Source organism: Prionailurus bengalensis, chromosome C1, assembly GCF_016509475.1.
Source record: "Prionailurus bengalensis isolate Pbe53 chromosome C1, Fcat_Pben_1.1_paternal_pri, whole genome shotgun sequence".
Classification (NCBI taxonomy): Eukaryota; Metazoa; Chordata; class Mammalia; order Carnivora; family Felidae; genus Prionailurus; species Prionailurus bengalensis.
The window spans coordinates 96,848,932-96,876,095 of NC_057345.1; the positions used below are offsets into that span (position 1 = coordinate 96,848,932).

The 27,164-nt window shown below is 40.0% G+C and overlaps 1 long non-coding RNA gene across 1 annotated transcript in view; it reads left to right on the plus strand.

Annotated features, from left to right (window-relative positions):
* Positions 1-22,028, plus strand: part of LOC122480953 — a 46,134-nt gene extending 24,106 nt beyond the window's left edge. Inside the window, exon 5 of the long non-coding RNA XR_006296711.1 lies at positions 21,941-22,028. This is a non-coding gene — a long non-coding RNA (uncharacterized LOC122480953). The remainder of the gene's footprint in view (positions 1-21,940) is intronic.
* The last annotated feature ends 5,136 nt before the right edge of the window (positions 22,029-27,164 follow it).

Sequence of the window (27,164 nt, forward strand, 5' to 3'; positions counted from 1 at the left end):
CAATCTTTTCTTCTCAGATTAAGAGGCTTTATCAAAAGTAGTGTAATAGCCCCTTTCCCTATTCCTTCACCTCATTTTCCCTGTTCCCTCCCTACCCTCTCTTCTTTGGCGACTTCATCTGTTTCTCTACGCGAATGAATGTTATCCCATTCCAAGTCTTCAATCAATGTGTTCTAAAAGGAGAGAAAGCCTAAGAGTATGAGTCAACTTTATTCCTGGTACGGAACGATGTTTGTTCTCTTATTAGTTGCCCTGAGGAACAGGGAAAGGAAGTGCAACTTCTATTTTTCTTGCTATGAAAAGGAAGTAAATGGCAGTCAACCTACTTCATTAACTTAAAAGATTCATTTATTTTTTTTTTTAAGTTTACCTATTTTGAGGAGAGAGACAAAGCACATGAGTGGGAAGGGGCAGAGGGAGAGGGAGAGAGAGAAATCCAAGCAGGTTCCACACTGCCAGCGCAGAACCCGATGCAGGGCTCAAACCCACAAACTGTGAGATTATGACCTGAGCCCGAGTCAAAAGTGGGATGCTTAACTGACTGAGCCACTCCCCTAAAAGAAATCCATTTATTTTTTATTTTATTCTAATTTTTTTTTAACGTTTATTCATTTTTGAGAGACAGAGTGTGAGGGGGGAGGGGCAGAGAGGGAGAGACAGACAGACAGACAGAATCTGAAGCAGGCTCCAGGCTCTGAGCTATCAGCACAGAGCCCAATGTGGGGCTCGGACCCATGAATTGTGAGACCATGACCTAAGCCAAAGTGGGATGCTTAACCAACTGAGCCACCCAGGTACCCCTAAAAGAGATCCATTTAAAGGAAAGTGTTACACTGAGCTACTGTTACATGCACATAGAGCATTACAAAATATTTACTTTATGGTGCATAACATGTTGGCATTGGCATTGACCTTGGCTTGGCATTGGCTTCTGAGGCAAAAACAATCAGACTACCCCAGCTGATCAACAGGCCTAGGCTTAGTGGCCTCGCAGACTCACCTTTAACTTTTCCAGGTTATAACTGTGACCTATCCTTACATGCTTACCTTGTATGACAGTGATTTCTGTGTGCATCTATGTCTCCATTACAATGTAGCCTTTTTAAGGAGGGATCTGTTTTCTTATCTCTGTTTCCCCTCCACATCATCAGGTTGTACATTGCATGTGCCAGTGCTCAATAGATGTTTTTGAATCAATCAGTTGAGCAAGCCTTGCTAAAGTGGCAACCTGTTTCCTAGTTTTGTGGAAGTCTTTCAACTTTGTGTTCCAGCCTTCTAAGTATTAAAAATAATGGGTAGCTCAGTCAGTTAGGTGCCCAGCTCTTGATTTCAGCCTGGATCATGATCTCACGGTTTGTGGGATTGGTCCCTGCGTGGGGCTCTGTGCTGACAGCTACTTGTGACTCTCTATTTCTCTCTGCCTCTCTCCTGCTCTCTCTCTCTCTCTCAAAATATATATATATGTATATATATATATATATATATACATATATATATAAATAAGTAAATATATTTTTGAAAAGAAACAGGAAAATAACAACAACAATTATAATAGGAGTTACCTGTGGCAATCATGAACAGCAATTCCCCTGACAGCTGGTGAGAACAAGAAAGAGGGTAAGGAGTCGTGCTGGGAATCATCCAGAACCTAGCTCACACAGAACCAGGGAGCAGCTCTGAGGAATTACATCCAGAACAGGGCTGCTGGAAAACACCCACATTCAACAACAGCATCTCTCTCAGCACTCCGCAAACAGCCTCTGAGAGACCTTGCTCCATGTGTTACACAGTGTGTGAGGAAGGGGAGACTCTCTATGGCCCCAGCCTGTAAACTTGAGAGGTTCTCTGACATGAGGACTGCTGAGAGACTGAGCAGATGCGATAGGAATGCCTGTGCTCTTCCCTGACTGCCTATTTTGGCCATCTCCCTGCTTTTAGACTCTGCAGTGGAGAGGTCAGAGGCTTAGCCAACTGAAAGATACAGGAGAAAGATGTGGAATCTACCTCAGTGGGTAGGACCAATTAAGACAAGAAGGGAGTACACAGAGGGGAATATTCAGAAAACAAACGTCTTGCAAGAATCTGGAGCCATAAAGGGGCCAAGTCTTCCTACTCAGTTAACCCCTAAACACTGGTGGGAGCTTCCTTTTAATGTGTGAATGTTGGGGAGACATGGGATATGGTGAGAAATCATGATATCTTGAGTGAGTGGACTTGATAGTCTAGTCCCCTGGTTGGCCTTTGGTGAAGAGAATTAATAACTGTATTTTGACTTCCCGATCAGCCCGACTCCTCTTTCCCAGCATCATCGAAGTATCTTTTCAGGGAGAGAGAGGCTGTGGGTATCATGGACTCTGTCCAGTGTCCTGTCTAGGCACTAGGAGCTCTGGATCTTCTGAGATACTTTTTTTTTTTTAAGGATGTCTTTTTTTTTTTTTTTTAAGTTTTATTTATTTGTTTTGAGAGAGAGAGAGAGCATGAGCAGGGGACGGGCAGAGAGAGAGGGAGAGAGAGAATCCCAAGCAGGCTGCATGCTGTCAATGTGGAGCCCAGCCGTGGGTCTCCAACTCACAGACTATGAGATCATGACCTGAGCCAAAATCAAGAGCTGGACACCTAACTAACTGAGCCACCCAGGTGCCCCTGAGATTCTTTTTATCCTGTAGAAGGGAAATGGGAATGGTAGGCCCCAAAAGCCAAAGGCTTCAGTTCTTGTGCCTTCCCAGTAATGCTGGAAAAATTCTCCTCTCCCAGGGTGCTCTGCCTTTTCTTTATACCCGAAGATATGTAAATGCCGCACCTGCAGGAGAGGACAGGAATTTGTCCACACTACTTTTTTTTTCGTATGATCTGCTGTGCATGGCTATTGTGTGGCATGTGTACACACTGGAGCATCCATTCCTTGCCTTTAGGTTCTCTTTTTTTTTTTTTAAAGTATTTTTCACACCCAGTACAGGGCCCAACATGGGGCCTGAACTCACAACCCTGAGATCAAGAGTCGGATGCCCAACCAACTGAGCCACCCAGGCACCCCTTGCCTTTAAGTTCTGAAGTTACCCTGAGCCCAGAGGTTCTGGGGTAACTGCCCTGCTTTAAGTCTTGGCTGCTGTAGGTGGTGGGGCTTCCAACCTCTTTGACTAGTTCCAGGCATTCCATATTGTTATCAGCAGGAGACTCCCAGGCATTCTGGAAGCTTTGCATGAGGGTAGGAACCACTGCTGTTGCTGTTGCTGTAGCTGCCTGGACCTACAGCAAAGAGCCAAGAAAAAAAAAAATCATTTCACACTCTGTACACCAAATTCCCCCAGTGCTGGCAGAGCCAGGAAGTCTTCAGAGCCATGTAAATCTCCCTTCAAGCAGTCTGTCTCTTCAGTAGCTCCAGAAATGGTGTTTGTTACCTTTTAGATTTTACTAGATGGGTGAAAACTGCTGGCAACAGTCCCTGTTTCTCAAGCTGGAGAGCCAACCAGCAGGAGTTTCATAGAGAAGGCAGCTTCCACCAGAGGGGTCTGTCTCTTATTGCTGCTAGTAGTACTTTGGGCCTCAGTGAGAAGATTTCCCACCAAGAACCTGGAATTCAAGTTGCCATTTTATTTTATTTAATCATTTTATTTTATTTTAATTTCAAGTTGCGCGTTTAGATTTAAACCTTCAAATCAATGCAGAATACATCAAAGTATAGTTGTTCAAAATCTCAGTGGAAAAGAATTATGCTGTAACCTGGAAAAAAAAAACTAACCTAAATTCAAGAAAGAACATGGTGTCAGGGAAGGTTAGCCCTGAAAACTTAGGAATAAAGAGGATCTATGAGGCAAATCCTGGTGGTATTTATCCAAGTAGTTTTAGGTGAGAGGTTACATTGGTTTGTTCAGTTTGGAGGCAGGTAAATTGTTGCTTTGGAGTTGGATGGCTTTTTTGTCAAACGTTCACACATAAAACAGACACCCTTATTTTTAGTTCCATGCTCTGTAAGCAACCTACTCTTACAATCTGATTCCCCAATGTTGGTCACAGGACATGAATGTTTTTATTCATCTATTTATTTTTTTAAGTAATCTCTACACCCAATGTGGGACTCGAACTCACAACCCTGATAAGCAAGAGTCACAACCTCTGCCAACTGAGCCAGCCAGGTGCCCCAGGACATGAATGTTTTAGCTCGTGGCTATTATATCTTTTTCTGTTTATATTCATAATGTTCATTATGGACAAACTTGTGGTTTTGAACACCAGGCTCTGGGAGCATGAGTCTGCTTTGGGAGATGAATTTATAGTCTGTGTGTTAGCATATTGGATTTCTAAGCCTATACGGCTGAGGACCAGAACCTCACTCTGATGAAAGATAAGACCATACCAGTGGAGGACCTTTGGGAGTTCCTAGAAACTCTCTAACTGGCCAGTGGTCAATATCCTTACTACTCAAACTGCTGATGTTATTAGGCCTAGTGGGAGTTTTGTCTATATTCAGGGACTGGCAGGATAGAATTATATTTGGGATCCTGGTCTGGAGTCAGATAGACTTGGTATAAATCCTATCTTTCATGTTTAACTTAAGCAAATTGTGTAATCTTTCTGTGCCTCAATTTTCTCATCTGTAATTTGGGCATAACAGGAGTGTCTACTTCATGGAATTGTTAGGAGACAATAAGACAGCGTGTTAAGCACTTTATGTGTACTAGGCCTTATGTAACACCTAACATAAAATGTTGCTTAATAAACAGTAGCTACTCATATTTTTAGAGCTCTTACTAGATGCTAGACACTGTGGTAAGCATGAATATATTTGTCCATAGTCAAACAGTTGGCAAGTGCTAGAACTGAGAGTTGACCCAGGCCAAAGCCAATGTATTTGACTACTAGCTTAAACCGTCTCTGATGGTTTAACAAACACAGCAAACCTTGCGCTTCCAGAAAGTATTGCCTCCTTTAAAGGAATAAATTTGGAAGTCTGTATATTTATTCCTCAGCCTATTCAGGACTCCTGTTTTGAACTGAAAAATCTGTGATTTATTTTTTTTAACATTCTTAAGAAGGGCAAATCGTTGTTCTTTGAGAAAAGATTTGATCTTCCTTAATAAACAAAACTTACTCAACGCCAAGCCCAGTAAGTAAAGTGGAGAATTACATTGGGACATGCCATCTGTGGCTGAGAGCATGGGGCTAAGAAAGCAATCCCACAGTTTTGACAGAAGTAGCAAATACTTCTTTGTCACAAAGCATTTTCTTTAAAAAAATTTTTTTTTAATGTTTATTTATTTTTGAGAGAGAGAGAGAGAGACAGAGTGTGAGTGGGGGAGAAGCAGAGACAGAGAGGGAAGCACAGAATCTGAAACAGGCTCCAGGCTCTTAGCTGTCAGCACAGAACCGGACGCAGAGCTTGAACTCGGGACTGGCAAGATCATGACCTGAGCCAAAGTCGGACGCTTAACCAGCTGAGCTACCCAGGCACCCCGTCACAAAGCATTTTCCATTGTGGCTGACTTCACTTTCCTATCCCACTCCTTTTTTATGGGATTAAATAAGAAAATATGTGTTGTTATTTGTAAATTAGGTTAGCTACAAATGGGTTAAATTATGGTAACTAAAGTTAGCAGATGAATACAAACATAAAGAAAGATTGCCAACAAAGGCCATGTCTTTTTAACAACTCTATCATTGACACAAAAATATGCTCATCAAAATAATTTGAGAATGGGTGATTTTTAAAAAAGGATGAGGGATTGAAAGTTAAGTTTAGCAGAGTTAAATGTAAGATCCTGTACTTCAAGCTGGGAAAAAATAACTGCATATACAGAATATAAACAATATAGCCTAAAAGTATATAAGAAAATTGCTTGGAAGTTTTAGTAGATAAGAACTTAATCTAAGTTAATGACTGCCAAGAAAAATACTAAGGTGTCACGCTGAATTAAAGGAAGCCTAGACTCTAGATGAAGGAGGTGACCTATCCACTCTACTCTGCTGATTAGATTTCTGGAAGCTACAATTTCAGAGGCTACAATTTGAATATGGCCATACTGCATTCAGAAGAGAGTAATCATGGTAAAAGAGCATGAGAAATGTTGAATGGTTTGGAGATGTGTTGTTTGAAGGTGAAAATATTGGGGCCATGATAGATTTCTTTAAATATTTCATGTGCAATCACATGGGGGAAAGGATTTGGTTCATTTCATATGGTAGCAAGGGGTGGAATAAGAAAAGTGGGTGGAAGCTTCAGTGAGATAAGAGTTTTAGTTCAGAATGCAGAAGAAGTGTATAAAATTGACAAACTAAAAATGAAATGAGGTTTCAGGGAGGAGTTTCTCCACCACTTGAGGTGTTCCCACAGAAACAGAAACTGAACTACTTCTTTCTCCCTAAGAAAGGTCTTAAGCCTATCAGATCCTATTTGTAATCACCACTATCATCCAAAAGCAACTTTATTTATTTATTTTTTTTAAGTTTATTTTCAAAGTGAGAGAGAGCAAGCAGGAGAGGAGCAGAGAGAGAGGGAGAGAGAGAATCCTAAGCAGGTTCTGTGATATAAGCACAGAGCCTGACTAGGGACTTAATCCATGAACCACAAGATCATGACCTGAACCGAAATCAAGAGTTTGACGCTCAACCGACTGAGCCATCCAGGCGCCCCCATCCAAAAGCCCCTTTAAAGCACCCCTTATGTGTTGTGAAGCTAGAGCCACCAACTGTCCTGATTTTCCCAAGAAGCGTGGGAGTTAGTTTGCTGAAACTATGAAAGGTCCCATGTGAACCGCAGCAAGTTTATCACCCCAGAGTGGAAGGAGTTTTGGATAAAGAAGGTCCTTTAAGGGGCACCTGGGTGGCTTTGTCGGTTAAGCATCTGACTTCAGCTCAGGTCATGATCTTGCAGCTTATGAGTAGGAGCCCCACTTTGGGCTCGCTGCTGTCAGCCTGTCCTCACAGAGCCTGCTTTGGATCCTCTGTCCCCCTCTCTCTACCCCTCCCTGACTTGTGCTCTCCTAAAAATAAATAAATATTAAAAAAAAGAATGTCCTTTAAGTCGTGGTTGAGACAAACATAGAAGATATGCAATCAAACCTTCTCCGAAGGTTTGATTTATAAACCTTCATGAATTAATAAAGGAGTTGTCTCATCTTCCATATAAATGAAATTTCCAGATATTCGAAACTTACTGTTTAAATACCAACAAATTTATATGTATTAGATTAGATTTTTAAAATAATTTTAAAGATTACTTATTTTGAGAGAAGGAGAGAGAGCATGAGCAGGGGAGAGGCAGAGAGAGAGGGAGAGAGAGAGAATCCCAAGCAGGCTCCACACTGTCAGCACAGAGCCTGATTAGAGGTTCAAACTCACAGACCATGAGATCATAACCTGAGCCAAAACCAAGAGTCACATGCTTAACTGGTTGAGCCACCCAAGTGCCCCTGTATTAGATTTAAAATGTCTTAAAACATATTACATAGTTCCCTGTGCTGTTTATCAGATAATATGGCATATAGATGTCTTCTTTTGAAAATATGTTAGGAAAGAATTAGGATTGGAATATAGGACAATAAAACAAAATAGGTAAGACTTAAGTTTTGAAGTTTGACGGAGGTGGGTTTGAACTGGCCTCTATCCATTATAGCATGTCAAGTTATTTAATCTGTGTCTCAGTTTTCTCAACTGTAAATTGGGGGTAATATGTACCTACTGCATAGAGTAGTGCCCGGTAGACCATGAAGAGCACTGAGTAAATAGTGGCTGTTTTATCATCATTATGAAAACCCCTAGAGTTATTGTCTGGACTAAACAGCTGCAGCTGGTTACACCATCTTCTAGATCATCTGAATGGACTCTGCTGCTGCCATCGTAATCTCTGGTCTGTGTGCTTGATCTTTATTTTATGCATAATTGAATGACTGTGTGAGAACACTTAGACTTCCTAAAGAACAAAATGCATGTGCTTTTTGATGTCTGTTTACTCATTGATTTCTAGTCCCTGGACTATATTCCAAATACTGGAGTGTTTGGGAAACATTACCTACTTATAAGTGTGGCATTACAGAAATCAGTTGATTAATCTGCCTATTTAACCAGCAGTTCAAAGTTTAAGTGATTGTTTTCTTTTTAAAGGCATTAAATGTTTTTATTTATTTATTTTTGAGAGAGAGAGAGAGAGAGAGAGAGAGAACACAAGTGGGGGAGGGGCAGGGAGAGAGGGAGCACAGAATCCAAAGTAGGCTCCAGGCTCTGAGCTGTCAGTGCAGAGCCTGACACAGGGCTCGAACCCATGAACCGTGAGATCTTGATCTGAGCCGAAGTTGGACGCTTAACTGACTGAATCACCCAGGTGCCCCTAAATGATTTTTTTCAAATAGAATTTTACAAAGGCTCTTCTCTTTGTTCTACCACCCATTTGGTCCAAAAAAAAAAAAAAAAAAAAAATCCTTATTCTTTTCTTATGGTTCCTAAAATACCAAAGTACTTGGACAAAGTATGCATCTGAACTTTATTAGTTTTCTTTGGGAAGCCCAAGAGGATAACATTCTTAAAGCACAAGTCCGTAATTGCTTTTCCCTTATAACTTTACCCCTTGGTCCTATGCAAAAAAGCAGTAGATAAACATGTCTGCGAGATTCATAAGAAAGGTTGAAAAAAAGCACATGAAGGCACATTTAACATGGCTGTGCTGACTTTCCCTATCCTTCCTTCTCTTCTTTCTACCTGCAAGACCTAACCATGCCAACCCAAATCTGTGGGTCATCATGTAATCAGCTGCACTTTTCATTACAAGACTGGACAAAGATTACCCATTAAACTCGTTCTCTTAACTCCATACTACTCCCTTTAGGTGTTCCCTGGGAGGGAGGAAACTCTTCAGAAGAGCAGATAAAGTCAAGCATACTGGCATCGCTCACACATCTGTCAGAAAATTGCGGAGTTTTAAAAAATCACTTCAGTCCAAAGTTAACCTATTTGAAACTGACCACTGGGAGTTGGCCTCCTGTCTAAAGGTTTAGCTGTAAGTAAACAAACAACCAAAAAAATTAAAGACCTTGTTTTTGATCAGACTGTTCAAAGAAAGATTTTTGTGGGTGAAAGTTCACCAGGCTGAAACAATAGAAACACTTGAGAGTGGAATATGGCCTTCACCCTTAAAGCAGAGGTCTTCGTTCACCTTGGCTGGCCTCCTTCAAGAGCACAGACATGACTTGTTTTGCCTCTCAGAATATTTTGCACGTTCATCTTTGATAGGGGAGTCAGAAGACACTATGTTCAGCAGTTGGGCGTTTAGGTCTAGAAGTTGGCAACGACTTTCAGCAGGGTTGGTCTTTACTTGGCAATAACCTGGTGAATAGTTTTTAATGATTAGAAAGCAAGAGGAAAAAGTAGCAGAAACTTTCTCACTCCCATGGCTCTGTATCAGTCCCAGTGTAGATTCTTGAGCTGCCTAATAAAAACCACCCAGAACTGAAAAAGTAGCCAGTCTGACCCTTCCCCTGATTTAAACTAATTTTTTAACCTTTAAGGGAATCTTTAAGAGAAAAATGAACTCAATCCTTAATTAATGAAGCTCTAAGTGAGAAAAGGCCAAAAGTAATTACTACTTAAAGAGTATGAAGGTATTTACTTGTCCATGCGTCTGCCAGTGTGCTCCAGTTATGGCAACTATATGTGCTAAATTATCAGGGAAAGTCCAGATTTTATATATCTTCTCTCAGAAATCCTTTACTCCTCAGATTATGAAGTTCAGAAATTTTTCAGTTTGTAAAATATGATAATTTTTATTATTTTAGCTCATAAGCTCTGTTAAAAATAATGGTGTGGAGGGGCACCTGGGTAGCTTAGTTGGTTAAGCATGTGACTTTGGCTCAGGTCATGATCTCAGTTAGCGGGTTCAAGCCCCACATTGGGCTTTGTGCTGACAGCTCAGAGCCTGGAGCCTGCTTCAGATTCTGTGTCTCCCTCTCTCTCTGTCCCTCCCCACTTGCATTCTGTCTGTCTGTCTGTCTGTCTGTCTGTCTGTCTGTCTCTCTCTCTGTCTCAAAAATAAATAAACATGAGGGGCGCCTGGGTGGCTCAGTCGGTTAAGTGGCCGACTTTGGCTCAGGTCATGATCTCGCAGTCCGTCAGTTTGAGTCCCGCGTCGGGCTTTGTGCTGACAGCTCAGAGCCTGGAACCTGTTTCAGATTCTGTGTCTCCCTCTCTCTGACCCTCCCCTGTTCATGCTCTGTCTCTCCCTGTCTCAAAAATAAATAAAACGTTAAAAAAATAAAAAATAAATAAACATGAAAAAAATTAAAAAAAAAAAGATGTGGAAAGCTGTTTGTTAACCTTAAAAATAAAATTGTCAGTTATTTTACCAGCAAAATGGGTTTATTCAGGAATAATGGAGAATTGCAGTTCGGGGCATGCGACATATGAAAAGCCATAGGCAACTCCAACAAAGACGAACCTCATGTTATGGAGGAAAAGGAGGTTGGGGGTCGGGGTTATTTTGAATGAAAGTCCATTGAAGGAAAGAAAGAGTTCAGGGTGATGATGCTTTCTCATTGGTTGGGTTGCTGGGGCACTCGATTTCTTGCATGCGATGCAATGCGTATAATTGATGATTCTTTCCTTTGATTCTTCTTTTGGGGTCTGTAATTGACAGTTCTTCTTGTAATTAATGTAGGGCACCCCCTTCCAGGCTCCCATTCTAGACTCCCAAGTCCACTTCAGTGAGGTGCCTTTTTTATTAATTTTCACATGTTTTAAACTGAGGGAAAGCTATTGAAATACAAATAGTTACCATCCACCATCTATGAAATCTTACCAATGTAATTAACAAGTCATATCCCTGTATGATTTTAATGCACACGAAAAGAACAGAGCATAACACAATTACCGCTTAAATTATCCTGACCTCTGTCCTCTAGTGTAAGTGGAGAAAGGAGAGGGGTATTGGTTTATGTCCCTTCTGAGCATCCTTTTCCTAATTTGGAAATTACATGCTCTTCACCAGGCATTTGCTCCATCATGGGCCACCATTCACTTAACTACAGATCAATGCCTCAAACTCCTGGACACAGTTCTCTTGTAGGATGTTGTTTTCTGTGATGGGTGCAACATAAGATTAAATGTGAGGCAGGGCATGCTTCTCTTTACAGTTTCATCCCTTTATCCTCCACACCTCCACCACACAAGGTAGTGTACATCTATTAGACTTAGTGAATGGTTGGATTAACTTAAGGAAATCACAGGGTAGGAAGGGGAAAAAATGTAAACTGAATGTGAAACCTGCTATAATCACCCAACTCACAGCGCATTTGATAGGTAGGAACTCTACTTAAACTACCTTCCTGGAAATCACATCAAGCCTTCCACTTAATACATTAATAAGAAACTTAGACTCCTGGCCACATAAACCTGCTGCTTCAAGAGTGAAGTCCACATTCTACTCTTGAATTTTTCATGTCACTCTGGTTTCAGCCTAGTGACCCACAAAAGACTGCAGGAGGGAGGCCAGCAAAATTAAGTGCCCTGACCTCTCCCCCGCCATAAGGGAAAGTCAGAGGTTGAAGAACAAAATGAGAATAGTGATACTAATTGATCAAGTTACATATTTTTTGTACATCCTACTTTCAGTGTATCAATGGTAATTCAGCTAAATAACCTTTCCCATCATCCCAGGAAAGTGAATAAGACATTACACCTTTGCCGGGAGATTGCTTGCCTTCTAGATAACCGAATTTATAATCTTTCTGCCCTACCCTCAAGTTTGAGAGCCCTGCCATTTCCTAACCTCTGCTATTTGGCTGTCTGCCTATCTTTGACAAACTCTAGTCATCACCCATGGAGTTGGTCTCATTCCAGGAACTATTCCAGTAGTTCATTCTTCAAGTCTGAGTTATTCAGTTAAAACAGCCCAAATGCTTTAGACAACTCCCACAGACCAGTCACGGTTCTTTGGTGCTAGAGCCCTACAGAACAGTCCAGGTGGGCACGTAAGACCTCCAAGTGTGATCCCTGTTTGTCTCCTCACTGCTGTGAGTAGCAAATATGCCTCTTTGTTCTTTTTTTTTTTTTTTCAACGTTTATTTATTTTTGGGACAGAGAGAGACAGAGCATGAACAGGGGAGGGGGAGAGAGAGAGGGAGACACAGAATCGGAAACAGCCTCCAGGCTCTGAGCCCATCAGCCCAGAGCCTGACGCGGGGCTCGAACTCCCGGACCGCGAGATCGTGACCTGGCTGAAGTTGGACGCTTAACCGACTGCGCCACCCAGGCACCCCGCCTCTTTGTTCTTAAAATTGTCTAGCTAGTGACTGTTAGAACACAGATGGACACACACACACACACACACACACACACAAAACACCTTTCAAGGGCAAATGTTAATCATGGAGACAATATACAACCAAAAGCCCTCAGACTGCCTACATAGTGAATTCTTCCTACAGACATATCTGATCTCCCTGTTGTTGTTGTTGTTGTTGTTGTTGTTGTTGTTATGGTCTTCAAATGATTTGTAATGTCTTTAGAAGGGACATGCAATTGTTGTTTCCCCCCAGTCTCTGCTCTTTCTCCTTATTCACATCCAGCTGCATCACTCATTTATATACTGGCCTGATCTTGAAAAACGTTTGAGTTTGAGATCCCTGCATCTAAACCCATAATGAGGGCTGCTTGGGTGGCTCAGTCCATTAAGCATCCAACTCTTGATTTCGGCTCAGGTCATGATCTCATGGTTTGTGGGTTCAAGCATAATATCAGGCTCTGCTCTGACAGCATGGAGCCTGCTTGGGATTCCCTCTCTTTCTCTGCCCCTCCCTCGCTCACATGTACATGCACTCTCTCTCTCTCTTAAAATAAATAAACATTTAAACCCATAAGGAGGAAGATATACATTTTCCTAATTACTTTTAATATATGAATATATCTCCTTTCTCCCCCTTCTGCTTTTAAACTTTGCCCCTTGGGTCTTCAAGTTATACCAGGCCACTCCCTTAGCTAATCCCAAACCACATACAGTTTTTACTATTTTTAATTTTTAAAAATTTTTTGTAATGTTTATTTATTTTGAGAGGGAGCAAGAGAGCACATGTGCATGCACATGCAAGTAGGGGAGGGGCAGAGAGAGAGAGGGAAACAGAGAATCTCAAGCAGGCTCCATGCTTTCAGCACAGAACCCATCACAGGGCTCGATCCCTCAAACTACGAGATCGTGACCTAAGCCAAAATCAAGAATTGGATGCTTAACCAACTGAGCCACCCAGGCACGCCCCCCCAAACCACATAAAGTTTTTAAATGTTCCCTTAAGGATCTAGGTAAGTTTTTAGCAAGACTTCTCCTCTCTCCCAGCCTTTGAACTACCGGAGATGGAGGGGAGGTTTGATTCTTTAGGCCACATTAATAGTAGCCAAGTTCTTCCTTAGCATTCTCACGGATATTGTTTGGAATAGTTATAACTGGGCAATAATTCCTTCAGGATTTAGTTTTAATACTTTTTCATTTCGTATTGTGCTGCCACTTTCATGTGTTCATATATGTATTGAGCTCCTACTACAAATCAGGCATACTTATACTGGGAATAGAGCAATGAACAAAGCAAAGCTCCCTGCCCTCATGAAACTTGCATTCTAGTGAAGGAAACAAGACTTCCAGGAAGATGGCAGAGTAGGAGGATGCTAGGCCCACCTGTCCCATGGACGCGCCTAGATAACAGCCACATCCTAAACCCACAAAACAGCAAGAAGACTGGCAGAACAGACTTTTCACAGTTCATCATAGAGAGGGGGCCACATCTAGTAAAAGAAACAATTTCAGTAACCATGATAGAGTTCCTATTGTTAATGTCTGTAACGCTGCAGATTTAGTATCCTCTCGCTTTAATTCAGAATTATCTCATTCATGTAATCAGGAGATTTTATCTCAATTCAAGTAAAGTAATTGTGTGTTGTTAAATACCAATTTAGTAATAAAATGGCCAAATGTAACCTGTCTGTGACTAGTTAGCTCAATAGATTGAGAAAGGTATGATGACATCAAGGTCATTAACTCTTGGGCTTATTCTACACACAAACTAGTTAATATTAGTTAATATCTTTCAGTCTCATTGCCACAGACTACTTTGCTAACCTGGCCAGTCCTCCAGAGGCATCCAGTTGAAAACAAGAGAAATAAGGGGATGATAGACTAGGTGTCTGTTAGCACTGTTAGAAAAACAACTTAACACCCGTATCCTGATGATGGTGTTCTACGAGGCATGCCAGACAATAGTGTCATTGTGATCAAATATGGTGCAGGGCCATCTTCAAACTGAAAGTTCTCCGGGCTTCTGTCTCTGCCAGCCAGGAGAATCATGAAGGAGTTCTTTTCCTTGAATAAGATCCTTGGGATGAGATTGCAGTCCATTTATTTCTGCGCTGCTTCCATGGTATAGTCCTCAGTCTTCAAGAGAGCTTCTCAATTAAACTATTAATGCCAGTAATTTTAAGAGCGTAATGAACGTGACGGGGTGTTTTGAGAACTTAGGCTGACACATTCTCACATTCAGACGTACCTGGAGGACCTGTCTGCCAAGGTTCCATATATGTGAGAGATTAAGAACAATTTCATTCTAATAGAAGAGAGTACCACAGGACAATGTTGATCATAAGAAAGGAATGATTCTGGGCACAGACCAGATTCATGTTTGAATCCTAGGGAAAGGGAGCTAAAATAAAGGGCATGTAAATTTCAAAAGAGTAATTTCCATTAAATATCTGAGTCATCAGGACCTTAACGCAGCCCTTCCAGATTAGCTGTTTCACTGTGTGGAGAAAATTTGGAGTGAAGAATGCTTTTTCCTGGTGGAATTTCTATCGCAAGCATTAACAGGCTGAAAACCAGAGAAATCAGTCAACATTAGGGCCCCCCAAAGAAGCAGAAGAGACATTACCCTTCAGTTGAGCATTGGGAATGTAGCGAAATTATCAGTGCTTCAGGTGCTTTCGGCCCCAGTATCAGTGTGTGTATACAGTTTGGCTTAAGGATAACAAGAGATTGCACTGAAGTGAAGTGGGAAGGTAAGAGTGCATGTAGGAGTGGTTAAGTGTAGAAATTAAGACTGTGGTTCTGCAGATTTCTCACTGTCATAGAAGGGGATTATAAGTGTATGGAAAGGGAGAAGGCTCGAACGAACCCCGTGGTGCTGGACTGGAATTGGAAATATCAGTATGAAACCATTGTTTTTAAGTGTGTGTGTGTGTGTGTGTGTGTGTGTGTGTGTGTGTGTGTGTTGGGGAGTGGGGAGGTTGTTCTCTGAGAGGACCTACAGGCAATGACACACTAGTGCAAATTAACACACATAGAACCCAAGTCTTTCTAAACGCTATTCTCCACCAAAGGTGGAGTGCTTCTTAGAAAAGTGGCTGATTTCAAGGCTGGTGCTAGGAAAACACTAGAAAAACCTGGACTATCTTCTTGTGTCATAAAGTTAGGAAGCTCAAAGAATTTTAGGGACATGTCAAAAGGACAGTTTGAAGGGACTCCCACTAGCTGTATCAGGGACAATTTGAGTATCCTAATAAATAGTGTCAGTAACAGATTATAACCCATGGAATAAAATAGGAATCTATGAGTCTCTACAGGTATAAATAAACACCCAAGCAAATCATGGAGAAAAGTACATTTTTCCTTACAGTAGAACACCAACTAAAAAATAGAAAAAGAATGAAAGAATTATGAAATCACCATTTGGCAATCATCGTGGTAATAATTGACTCAGGTAAGAACCATCATGCATGCTGAAACTAGTGGATAAAGTTTGATGAAGGATAGGATAGTTACATAGTGTCAAAGTATCTCCCCACAAGATACTTGTTAATGATGAAGAGAAAAACAGTAATTTTAAAGTGGAAAAACCTTAACCAAGTCATTAAAGGGAACTTCAACTGTAATGGAACAAATCAACTAATATTATATGCTGAGAAGATCACAACAACACTTCTGAGGTATTTCTGCTAAGAATGCATAACCTGAATCTAATCATGAGGAAAAATCAGACAACCCAAGTTGAAAAACACTCTACAAACAACTTGCCTATAACTCTTCAAATATGTCACGGTCATGAAAAACAAAGTATGGAAAATCTAGTCTAGATTAAAGGAGGCTAAAGATACTTGACAACTGAATGTTGATCTTGACAACAGTGTATGGGTATGGAATTTTATTTAATGGACATTACCAAGACAATTGAGCAAAGTTGGAATGAGGTCTATAGATTGGATAGTATTACTGAATCAATATTGACTTCTTACTTTGCATAATTACACTGGGGTTGTGAAAGAGAACGTCCTTGTGTTTTGGAAATACACACTAAAGTACTTAGGAGGAAAGGGCATCATGTCTACAACTTATTCTTCATTTATTTATTTATTTTTAATGCTTATTCATTTTTGAGAGACAGAGAGAGACAGAGCGTGAGCAGGGGAGGGGCGGAGGGAGAGGGAGACATAGAATCTAAGACAGGCTCCAGGCTCCAAGCTGTCAGCACAGAGCCTGACGCGAGGCTTGAACCCACAAACCATGAGATCATGATCTGTCAGATGCTTAACCGACTGAGCCGCCCAGGCGTCCCTCCAACTTATTCTTCAACAGAAAAAATTATAAATAAATATGTACAGATAGTACACAAGTGCACACAAGGTTGGCCTAGGTTGCTAGGAGAAAGAATTAAAATTAACAAGCAATTTTTACATGACTAATCAGAAATTCTGAGACTATGCCTCAAAGCTCTTTTTATTTGGTGCCTGGTGCCAATTTAAGATGTAAGATAAGACAGCAGCCCATACGGCAGAAAGTCTTGAATACCAATGAGTCATTCTCTGTATTTGAGACACCTATAGAACACACTCTTCTAACCCAGTCAATTTAACTCACCTCAACTTCAATACCACAAGCTCTTCTACCAAAAATTATTTTTGTTTAACTTTCATATTCAGACAAAGTTATTATAGTCACAAATTCCATGCAACTCTCCTGCTTGAGCAATAGAATAATCCATTTACTGATGAACAGGTTTAATCCAAATAAATTCTAAACACTTATCTTAATATAGCGATAAAATATTTTGGACCTAAAAGTCATAGCTGATTAAAAAACAGCACAGATAACAGATTGAACCATCACTAACCTTTCTTTGCTCTATTATTTGTTTGCTCTCTTGGCTCTATTTTTTTCAGTATCACTTGTGGACAGGAAGCAGCCATATTGAAATACAAATTTTACTTGTTTCTTTAAAAAAAAAAGAAAAACAAATAGATGGTTTATTCTAAGAACGTACAGGAACTTATATTCTAAACGTCCATAAATACATATTCCAGGGACTCTTATCACCTCAGAACTCTACTACAGCTTCTCTTTAATCTTTTTAAACATCCTGTTACATAAATTGCAGCTGCATCTATAGCAGGAAAAATAATAAGATAATAATTGCTCAAACATCAAAAGCACTTGGGTGGGTCTTACATAGGCCTTTAGTCTTCTCTCCCACCAACACCACGTTCTTAAATTTTTTTTTTTACCCACCCACATTAATGTATTTTTTGTTTGTTGGTTTCTCCTTTCCTTTCCCCTGAGTAATTACTATGAATTTCTGCCAGGTCAGAAACTGTTCCAAGGAAGAGACCCTGAGTACTAAGAAAGCAGACAAACAGTACCTGAAGATAAGATGTAACTCTTTTCAGGCCTGCCCCTCCCTTAGATTTCTTTCTCCATTTGAATGTAATTAATTGGTGGAATTGCACGTCCTCAGTGTTGTACGAGGGAGAGTTCCTCTGCCTGACCTATGCTAGGAATTTCCTATTAACTTTAATGGGACCTTAGAACTCTTCTTACCACCCAGTATTACGGTAAGAACCACACAAATTGTTTTATGAGGGCTGTGAGTCTAATATATCCATTGCTCCAAAAAGTATTTCTTGATCATATGTTAGAGTTAGGAAGAGTTCTAGAAGTCATTTGGCTTGACCTGTTTTCCAAAGCCAGCATTTCTTCCATACTTTTTCTAACAAATGGTCACCAGCCAAGACTCAGTTAGTTAGTGTAATGAGGAACTTGCCATGGTATTGGACAGCCCATTTCATTGCTGGACAGCTCTCATCATAACCCTTGCTGCTTGCTGTGGTTCTTTGCAGCTTCACAGAATATGTCTACCCCTGGTCCATATGACGCACCATTGGGTGCTGCTAATTTGTCCTAACTAAGTATCATCACTCATAATAGTTTTTTCAGATCACGTTGAATAATGGACAAACATCCAAAAGTTAATAGTAGTTAATCTAGGAAGGTAAGATTGTGGTTGTTTTTAATGTTCTTGCTTCTATGTAGATTCTAATTTTCGCAATAAATATTTACTTTAATAACTGACAGTTAAATTATTTGGGAGGGGGGTTTATTCTAGATACCAGTCCTAGAATGCCTATAGAATTATCCTATAATAAACCTGAGAGATAGGAACTATAATTTTCCCCATTGTACAAATGAAGAAACTGAGGCATAGAGGGATTAAGTAATTTGCCAAGGTCACACAGTTAATTAAGTGGCTGAAAAGAAATTGAAACCCAGGTTTGCCTAATTCTTGACCATTCCTCTTATAAAAGTAAAACAATTTTTTTTTTTTAAATAGGCTCCTTGCACAATGTGGGGCTTGCACCTGAGATCAAAAGTCAGATGCTCCATCAACTGAGCCAGCCAGGTGCCCCCACAAAAAAAACAATTTTTTGAGGGGCAGGAAAAATATTTATTTTTAGTGTGGTGTCCAGAAATTGACACAACATTCTAGGTTTGATCTGGAGAGCATAAAGTACACTGTGATTATTATGCCCTTGGATTTGGACACATTACAATATATTAATGTCCCTAAGACTTTATTTGATTTTTCACCTGGTATATGACTCACATAGACCTTTAGCTCTTATTTTATTTTTTCACTTTGACTCCCACCTTATCTCTCCTCCTTTGTCACCCCAACAGTTCTAACCCTTCCATAACCATTTTATCAACCTATTTAATATTTTTCTCCATGCTCTATAATAACATATAGACAAATACAAATGTACACATATTTGTTATAGACTTTTTTTGTAATTTAAGAAGTGACTAGGGGTGCCTGCGTGGCTCAGGCAGTTAAGCATGTGACTCTTGATTTTGGCTCAGGTCATGATCAAGCCCCATGTGGGGCTCTGCCCTGACAGTGCAGAGCCTGCTTGGGATTCTCTCTCTCCCTCTCTCTCTGCCCCTACCCCCTTCAAAATATACAAATAAAAACTTAAAGGAAAAAAAGAAGTGACTACATTTTTGCCTCTCACTTTTACTTAAAACAATTTCTTGTATAAAATCTCTCTAAATTAGGGGCACCTGGGTTGTTCAGTTGCTTAAGTGTCCAACTTCAGCCCATGTCATGGTCTCACGGTTTGTGAGTTCCAACCCCACATTGGGCTCTCTGCTCTCAGTACAGAGCCCGCTTTGGATCTTCTCTGTGCCACCCCCCCATCTCAAAAATAAACATTAAAAACAAAACAAAACAAAACAATCTCCAGGGTGCCTGGGTGGCTCTGTCGGTTAAGCGTCTGACTTCAGCTCAGGTCATGATCTCATGGCTTGTGAGTTCGAGCCCCATGTCAGGCTCTGTGCTGACAGCTCAGAGCCTGGAGCCTGCTTCGGATTCTGTGTCTGCCTCTCCCCTGCTCACGCTCTGCCTATCTCTCTCTCTCAAAAATAAACATTAAAAAAAATTTAAGTTTCTAAATCAAATTCATTCCTTTTAATGGATGTTCCAAATGTGGATGTACTATAATTTTTGCAACCATCCCCCTATCGATGGACATGCATGCTGTTTACAACGTGTGTGTATGTGTGTGCATGTGGTAACACTGAAAACACTGCTCTAATAAATATCCTGGTACATTATGTACTATGATGTTTTTCAACAGTTTTATTGAAACTAGTAGTTTATTTTAGTAGGATAGATTTCCAGAACTGAGATTGGTAGGTCAAGGGATATATGTATATTAAAGATTTTATTTTTCAACAATCTCTACACCCAACATGAGGCTTGAACTCACAACCCAACATCAAGAGTTGCAGGCTTTACCAACTGAGGCAGCCAGGCACCCCAAGGGGTGTATATATTTTCATTTTTTATTTTATTTATTTATTTGTTTGTTTGTTTGTTTATTTGTTTATTTATTTATTTATTTTGAGAGAGACTGCCAGCAGGGGAAGAGCAGAGAAAGTGGGAGAATCTTAAGTAGGCTCTACGTCTAGTGTGGAACCCAACACAGGGCTGAACTCACCAACTGTGAAATCCTGACCTGAGCTGAAATCAAGAGTTGGATGCTTAACAGATTGAGCCACCCAGGCACCCCATTTTTTGTATTTTTAAATAATAGGTGTTGCCAGATTGCTTTTAAAGAGCCTGTAATGCTTTGTATTTCAATAGTGACACATGAAAATACTCTTTATCCTATATCCCTGCAGCAATAGGTATTATAGCAGTCATTCTAATAAAACCCCTGTGAAACAAGAGATCACAGGAAACTACTTAAATATAATAAAAATTATTTATTTTATTTTTTAAATTTACATCCAAGTTAGTTAGCATATAGTGCAACAATGACTTCAGTAGTAGATTCCTTAATGCCCTTACCCATTTAGCCCACCCCCCCCTCCCAAAACCCCTCCAGTAACCCTCTGTTCTCCATATTTAAGAGTCTCTTATATTTTGTCCCCCTCCCTGTTTTTTATATTATTTTTGCTTCCCTTTCCTTGTGTTCATCTGTTCTGTGTCTTAAAGTCCTCATATGAGTGAAGTCATATGATATTTGTCTTTCTCTGACTAATTTTGCTTAGCATAATAATGCCCTCTAGTTCCATCCACATAGTTGCAATATAATAAAAATTATTTACTGCAAGTCAACAGCAATTATAATCCTAACTGGCAAAATATTATAACTCTTTCATTCAAAATCAGGAACTACAATGGGGCAGCTGCATGGCTTAGTCGGTTAAGCGTCCGACTTCAGCTCAGGTCATGATCTCACAGTTTGTAGATTTGAGCCCAATGTACGGCTCTGTACTGAGAGCTCAGAGCCTGAAGCCTGCTTCAGATTCTGTGTCTCCCTCTCTCTCTCTGCCCCTCCCCTGCTTGTGCTTTGTCCCTGTATCTCAAAAATAGATAATAAATATTTTTTAAAAAGTGTTAAATATACCTGTCAGGTCCTTTGTACCCCAACTTTAAAAGTGTATAATATACATATAAAAATGTGGATAAATCATAACTGCACAGATCAATGAGTTATTGCAAAGTAAACACATTTATACCACCACCTAGGTCAAGAAATAGACACTGGTTCAAGAAATAAACACCTCAAAAGCTTTCCTCATGCCCCTCCCATTGCTCTCTTCCTCCTTCCTTAAGAGAACCACAGAATAGTTTTGCCTGATTTTGAAGTATATAGAAATAGAATCATGTAGGACATACTCTTTTTTTGTGTGTCTGGTTTCTTTCCCTTATCATTTCCTTAGTGAGGTTCCTCCGTGTGACAGATACCAGTAGTTCACTCATTTTCATTGCTGCACAATAATTCGTTGTATGAATACTATACTACAACTAATTACCTGTTGTGTTGTTGATGGACCTTCAGGTATTTTTGAATCTGAAACCTGTTATCCAATACATTAACCACCAATACTCCCAGATTTGTACGTCAGAAATTTGGATGATCACACCATTTTTGTCTACAGAAATCGTTGACAAGACCAGATAGATTTGTATCAGACAATTAGAGATCTCTCTTCAGGTTAATCTTAATGCAATAATAAATAGTATTTGGGCGAGTCGTTCAATTAGCTAACACGGAACTGTCTGTAGTGTCATTTAGCGTGCATTTCTGCACCTCATCTGAATTCAGTTTAACAAATATTTATCGAAGGTATACTATGTTCTAGGTATTGACTGGGGACGAAGCAGTGAACCTACCAGATCAGATCCATACCCTCGTGGAACTTACATTCTAGTTGATGAGACCAATGTAAACAAATATCAAATACTCTGGATAATGTTAGGTAAGTGCATAAGGAAAGTGAAGCAGGGCAACATCATAGGGAGTGCTGAGGAGGGAGGCAGACAACTTTAGAAGAAGCTAGGAATATAACGTGAAGGCCGGGAATAGAACACTGAGGCAAGTACAAAGACCCTGAAGAGGGGATAAGCTTCAAGAAACAGGCAGGCCAGTGTGCCTAGAGCCAATTGTGAACAGAAGCCAAGTGGAGGAGAGGTAGACAGGAGCCAGATCATTCAGGGTTTTGAAGTCCTACATGTCTAAATGCAATGCTGACATGGATAAGAAGATGCAACAACCAGATATCCCTTTAAGGAAGTGCTTGATGCCCAGAAATGGAGAGTGTGGTCAGCAAGGAGCCTTGAGCTGACAGCTCTTTCAGGTCTACCTTAGGTACAGAGAGCCTTGCTGCCTGAGGACATACCCCGCTTAGAACAGACCGTATCTGTGACTGAGTGGGCGGGGATATAAAGGCTCAATCATTTGGATCATTTGGATCTTGCACCGCACAATTCTGACCGACCGCACTCATTCCTGGGCTCCCTGGTGGGTTAGCCCAAGCTTTATTGGGTGTGTATCACTGATTTCTTCCTCTGCCGAGTCCTGCTTCCTCCTCTTTCCATTCAGAGGTGTTAAACCCTGATATACATCTTGGATCCCAAGCTTGGTCCCCACGTCTGTGGAGAGCACAACCTGTTACAAATGAGAAGCCACTGAAGGATTTTAAGCAAAGAATTCAAATGGTATAATTTAGTTTTTAGATCACTCAGCTGCTGTACAGAGAATGGCTTGCAAGGGGAGGGGGTAAAAGTGAAAACAGTGGCCCAGGAGAGAGATGGTGGTGGCCTCATCCAGGGAGGAAACAGAAGGTAGGGGAGAAGTGGGTGGATTTTGGACCGAATTTGGTTATAAAACTGGTAACTGTGGTTCTTCCTAAGTGCTTTGATCAAATGGCTTGCTGAAAATAAATTTAGTGTGTCTTTGTATTTCTTTAATCTACTGTCCTGTCATTTCAAAAAAGGAAATAGCCACAGGGCTCCTGGCTGGCTCAGTTGGAAGAGCGTGTTACTCTTGATGTCTGGGTGGTGAATTTGAACCCCACATGGGGTGTAGAGAGTACTCAAGTAAATAAAAACTTTAAAAGAAAGAAAGAAAGAAAGAAATAGCCTGCGTGGTATGGCCCCTAATTACCTGGATAATCTCATTCTTGCACTCACCTCCTGTTTACTGTTCCAGCCACATCAGCTTTTTCTCCTTCCTCTAGAATGCCAAGTTTATTGCTGCCTCATGCATTTTTCACATGTGGTTTTCAGATTTTCTCTGTAGCACTCCCCACACTTTGCCTATCTAAATTCTATTCATCCTTCAGGGCTCTGATTACATGCTGCCTCCTCACAGAGGATTTCTCTAGCATCACCCTCTCCTGCAATGAGGCCAGTTCCTCTAATTATGTGCTCACATAAATCCCCATGTTTTCTTTCATAGCACTTATCACAAGTTGTAATTAGGCCATAATTTTTGTTATCATTTGTCTTCCTCAGTTCCACAAGGGGCAGGAACATACCTGTTTTGTTTTCTGCCTCATCCCAAGGGCCTTGCACAGTAACCAGGACCAGTAAGTAGGTGCACAATAAATATTTGTTCAGTCAATGAACTTGCCCTTAGTGGATCTATATTGGTTCCTAGAGTCAATTCCTTTAAGTGCTCATAAAACACCTTTAAACATTTTTTTTTAAGTTTATTTATTTACTTTGAGAGAGAGTGAGCTTGAGTTGCAGAGCGGTAGAGAAAGGGGGAGAGAAAAAAATCCCAAGCAGGTTCCACATTGTCATTGTGGGGCCTGATGTGAGGCTCGAACCCATAAACCCGTGAGATCACAACCTGAGCCAAAATCCAGAGTCGGACACTCAACCAACTGAGCCATGCAGGCACCCCCTCTTTTTAAAAAAAAAATTTTTTTTAACACCTTTTAATAATTCATACCAAAATCTCCCAGGGGTCGCTGAAGATTTTCAGACTATAATTTTTAGGATCTCATTTTTTTACACACACACAAAAACCACTTTTTTTCTTTTTAAGATTTTATTTCCAAACAATCCCTACATCCAATGTGGGGCTCAAGCCCACAACCCCAAAATCAAGAATGGCATGCTCCACTGACTAAGCCAGCCAGGCACCCCTGCCAAAAACACTTTTTGAGTGAAGAAGTAGTATCAAATATTTATAATGAAAAGAGTAATACTCTTGAGGTAAGCAGCTACTTCAAACTAAACAGGTTTGACCAATCTTCTATCTTTAAAAGAAGACCTTATTCACCCTTGAAAATCAATACATCTCACCTTCTGACATTTTTCCCACTGTCAAAATAATTTTTATATTTTCATTCGTGGTTTATAATCACACTGGCCTTACAGTATTTGGGACTAGAAATCTTGCCTTGTTAAAAGTGACAGAATACTTCATATTATTTCACCTTTGTGGAATTTCAAATTTCTTACCTATGTTTGTTCTTCCCCTTCCAGCATGAAAATTATCTTTCTTTATTTTCATTGAGTTATAATTCACATACCATAAAATTCACCTTTAAAAAAAAAGTGTCTTAAAGATGATAGAAAGAAAACCAGACCTTACCTGGTTTATCAGCAGACATTCTACTGTTTTCTAGAAGCCAAAGCCAAAGTAAGCAGGGAGGGCAATAGTGAAAGCAGAATTAGATGTGGATTTATTCTTTATACAGTTTGGAGTGTTATGCTACCCAGGTCTAATTTAAGAGCCTTTTGTGCTCTAGGAATTTGTAGTATTCTTTGCAGTATCCTATATACATAGAGGAGATCCTGTGTAGTATCCTATATACATATTAAAATATATAATGACATCCAGGGCCACCTGGCTGGTTCAGTCGGTTAAACATCTGACTTCGGCTCAGGTCATGATCTCGCAGTTTGTGCGTTCAAGCCCCACATCGGGCTGTGTGCTCAGAGCCTGGAGCTGCTTCAGTTTCTGTGTCTCCATCTCTCTCTGCCCCTCTCCCACTGGGGGTCTGTCTCTCTCTCTCTCTCTCTCAAAAATAAACACTTAAAAAAAATTAAATATATATATAATTACCTCCCAAATCAAATATCAAAATACGCTGTAAAATGTTGACAGAACTTTGTATAATTTTTCTTTTGAAATTTATTAAGCTATGAGCAAGTAACATTTAATGTACGTTTGGTTATCATTTCTCAAAAACTGTTATATAATTTTGTGAACTTGTGCAGAATGAAGTAAAATTTACTTTCAAATACTTGTTAATATACAGTGTTATGTTAGTTTCAGTTGTGAATTTAATGAGTCAACACTTGCATGCAACACTCAGTGGTCATCACAAGTGCACTCCTTAATCCCCATCCCCTACTTCACTCATCTCCCTACCCACCCACCCCCTCTGCTAACCCTCATTTGTTCTCTATAGTTAAGAATCTGTTTCTTGGTTTATCTCTCTCTGTCTTTAATCTTCAAATACTTTTCAAATATAATAAACTTCTTTTGAATATCAACTACATAAGCAATGAACTTCACATGCTGCATATGTAGACATTTAACTGTTTTATTTATTTCCAAAAAAACTGTGCACAAACATAACTTTTGTTTTAGATGGTCATTATTTTTTATTTCAATACTAATAAATAAACGTGAAAAAATTTAAAGAAGGGGGGGGGGGCGCCTGGGTGGCTCAGTCAGTTGAGCATCCCACTTCGGCTCAGGTCATGATCTCACGGTTTGTGAGTTCAAGCCCGGCATCAGGCTCTGTGCTGATGACTCAGAGCCTGGAGCCTGCTTCAGATTCTGTGTCTCCCTCTCTCTCTGCCCCTCCCCTGCTCACACTCTGTCTCTCTCTTTCTGTCTTTCAATAATAAATAAACGTTAAAAAAATTTTTTTAGATGGTAGTTATTTTTTAAATTACATGGTAAACAAATCACTCAATCCAGGAAAGTATAAAGTAAAATCTGTTTTCATATCAGCTATTCCCTTTTTTTAGAGTCTACAAGTAGTGGCTGTTGAGTGTATCTTGTATGTCCTCCCAGAAAATTTGCATACCTATCCCAGCATGAGATATATTTATAAACATACAAAAATAGTATTGCATTATAGATATTGTTATACACCATGCTATTTTCACTTGACAGTTACTATGGGAGTTTTTTCAGATGCATAGATTTATCTCATTGTTTTCAAATGTTGCATAACATTCCACAAGATGAACTATAATGTATTGAGCTAGTGCCTTATAAATATAACTTTTAAAAAATGTTTATTTTTTTAAGGGTAGTGGCATTGTGGGTGACTTTTTCTGCCTTTTATGTAGAACTGTATTAATGTTGCTATACTGATCATGAAATTAAAATTTTTTTAACTTATTGAAAAAAAAAAAAAGACCCATCCTTTACAGTGTGATTTGCAGTAACAAATTGAGTAAGAGACTCTGGATGACAGTCAAGACTGAGAAGGGACATTTGAATCCACCTATTCCAGAGTAGATAATGACCCCTAATTACATTCTCAATAGAGACCAAAACTGAATTATTGGAAGTTAAGAGCTGAAAATAAATGTGAGTGCAGATAATTTGTCACAGGAGTTTGGCAAAGAAGGGTAGAAACAGGACAGAACCTTTAGCGGCAGAGTTGGGCAAAGCTTTTGTTCTGAATTGGAAAAACACAGACAAGAGAGGTATAAGCTCTGGGTCCTTGACTATTTCAATTCCAAGTCTATAGTGGAAAGTTGATAGCATGCAAAGAGAGCTTCTACTCCCCCCCCCTTTGTTGTTGTTGTTCTACTTTGAAAAATGGAGAAGACTCCTAATATAGAGAACAAACTGAGGGCTGCTGGAAGGGAGGTGGGGCGGGGGTGGAATAGGTTAAGTTGATGATGGATATTAAGGACAGCACTTGTGTTGAGCACTAGGTGTTATATGTAAGTGATGAATCCGTAAATTCTTCTCCTGAAGCTAACATTATACTATATGTTAACTAACTAGAATTTAAATTAAAAAATTGAAACCAAAAAAAAGGGGAGCAGAGGGTAAGGGTCTTCATAAATTATGCTCTTGGGAGGTCAGGGTCAGGGCAC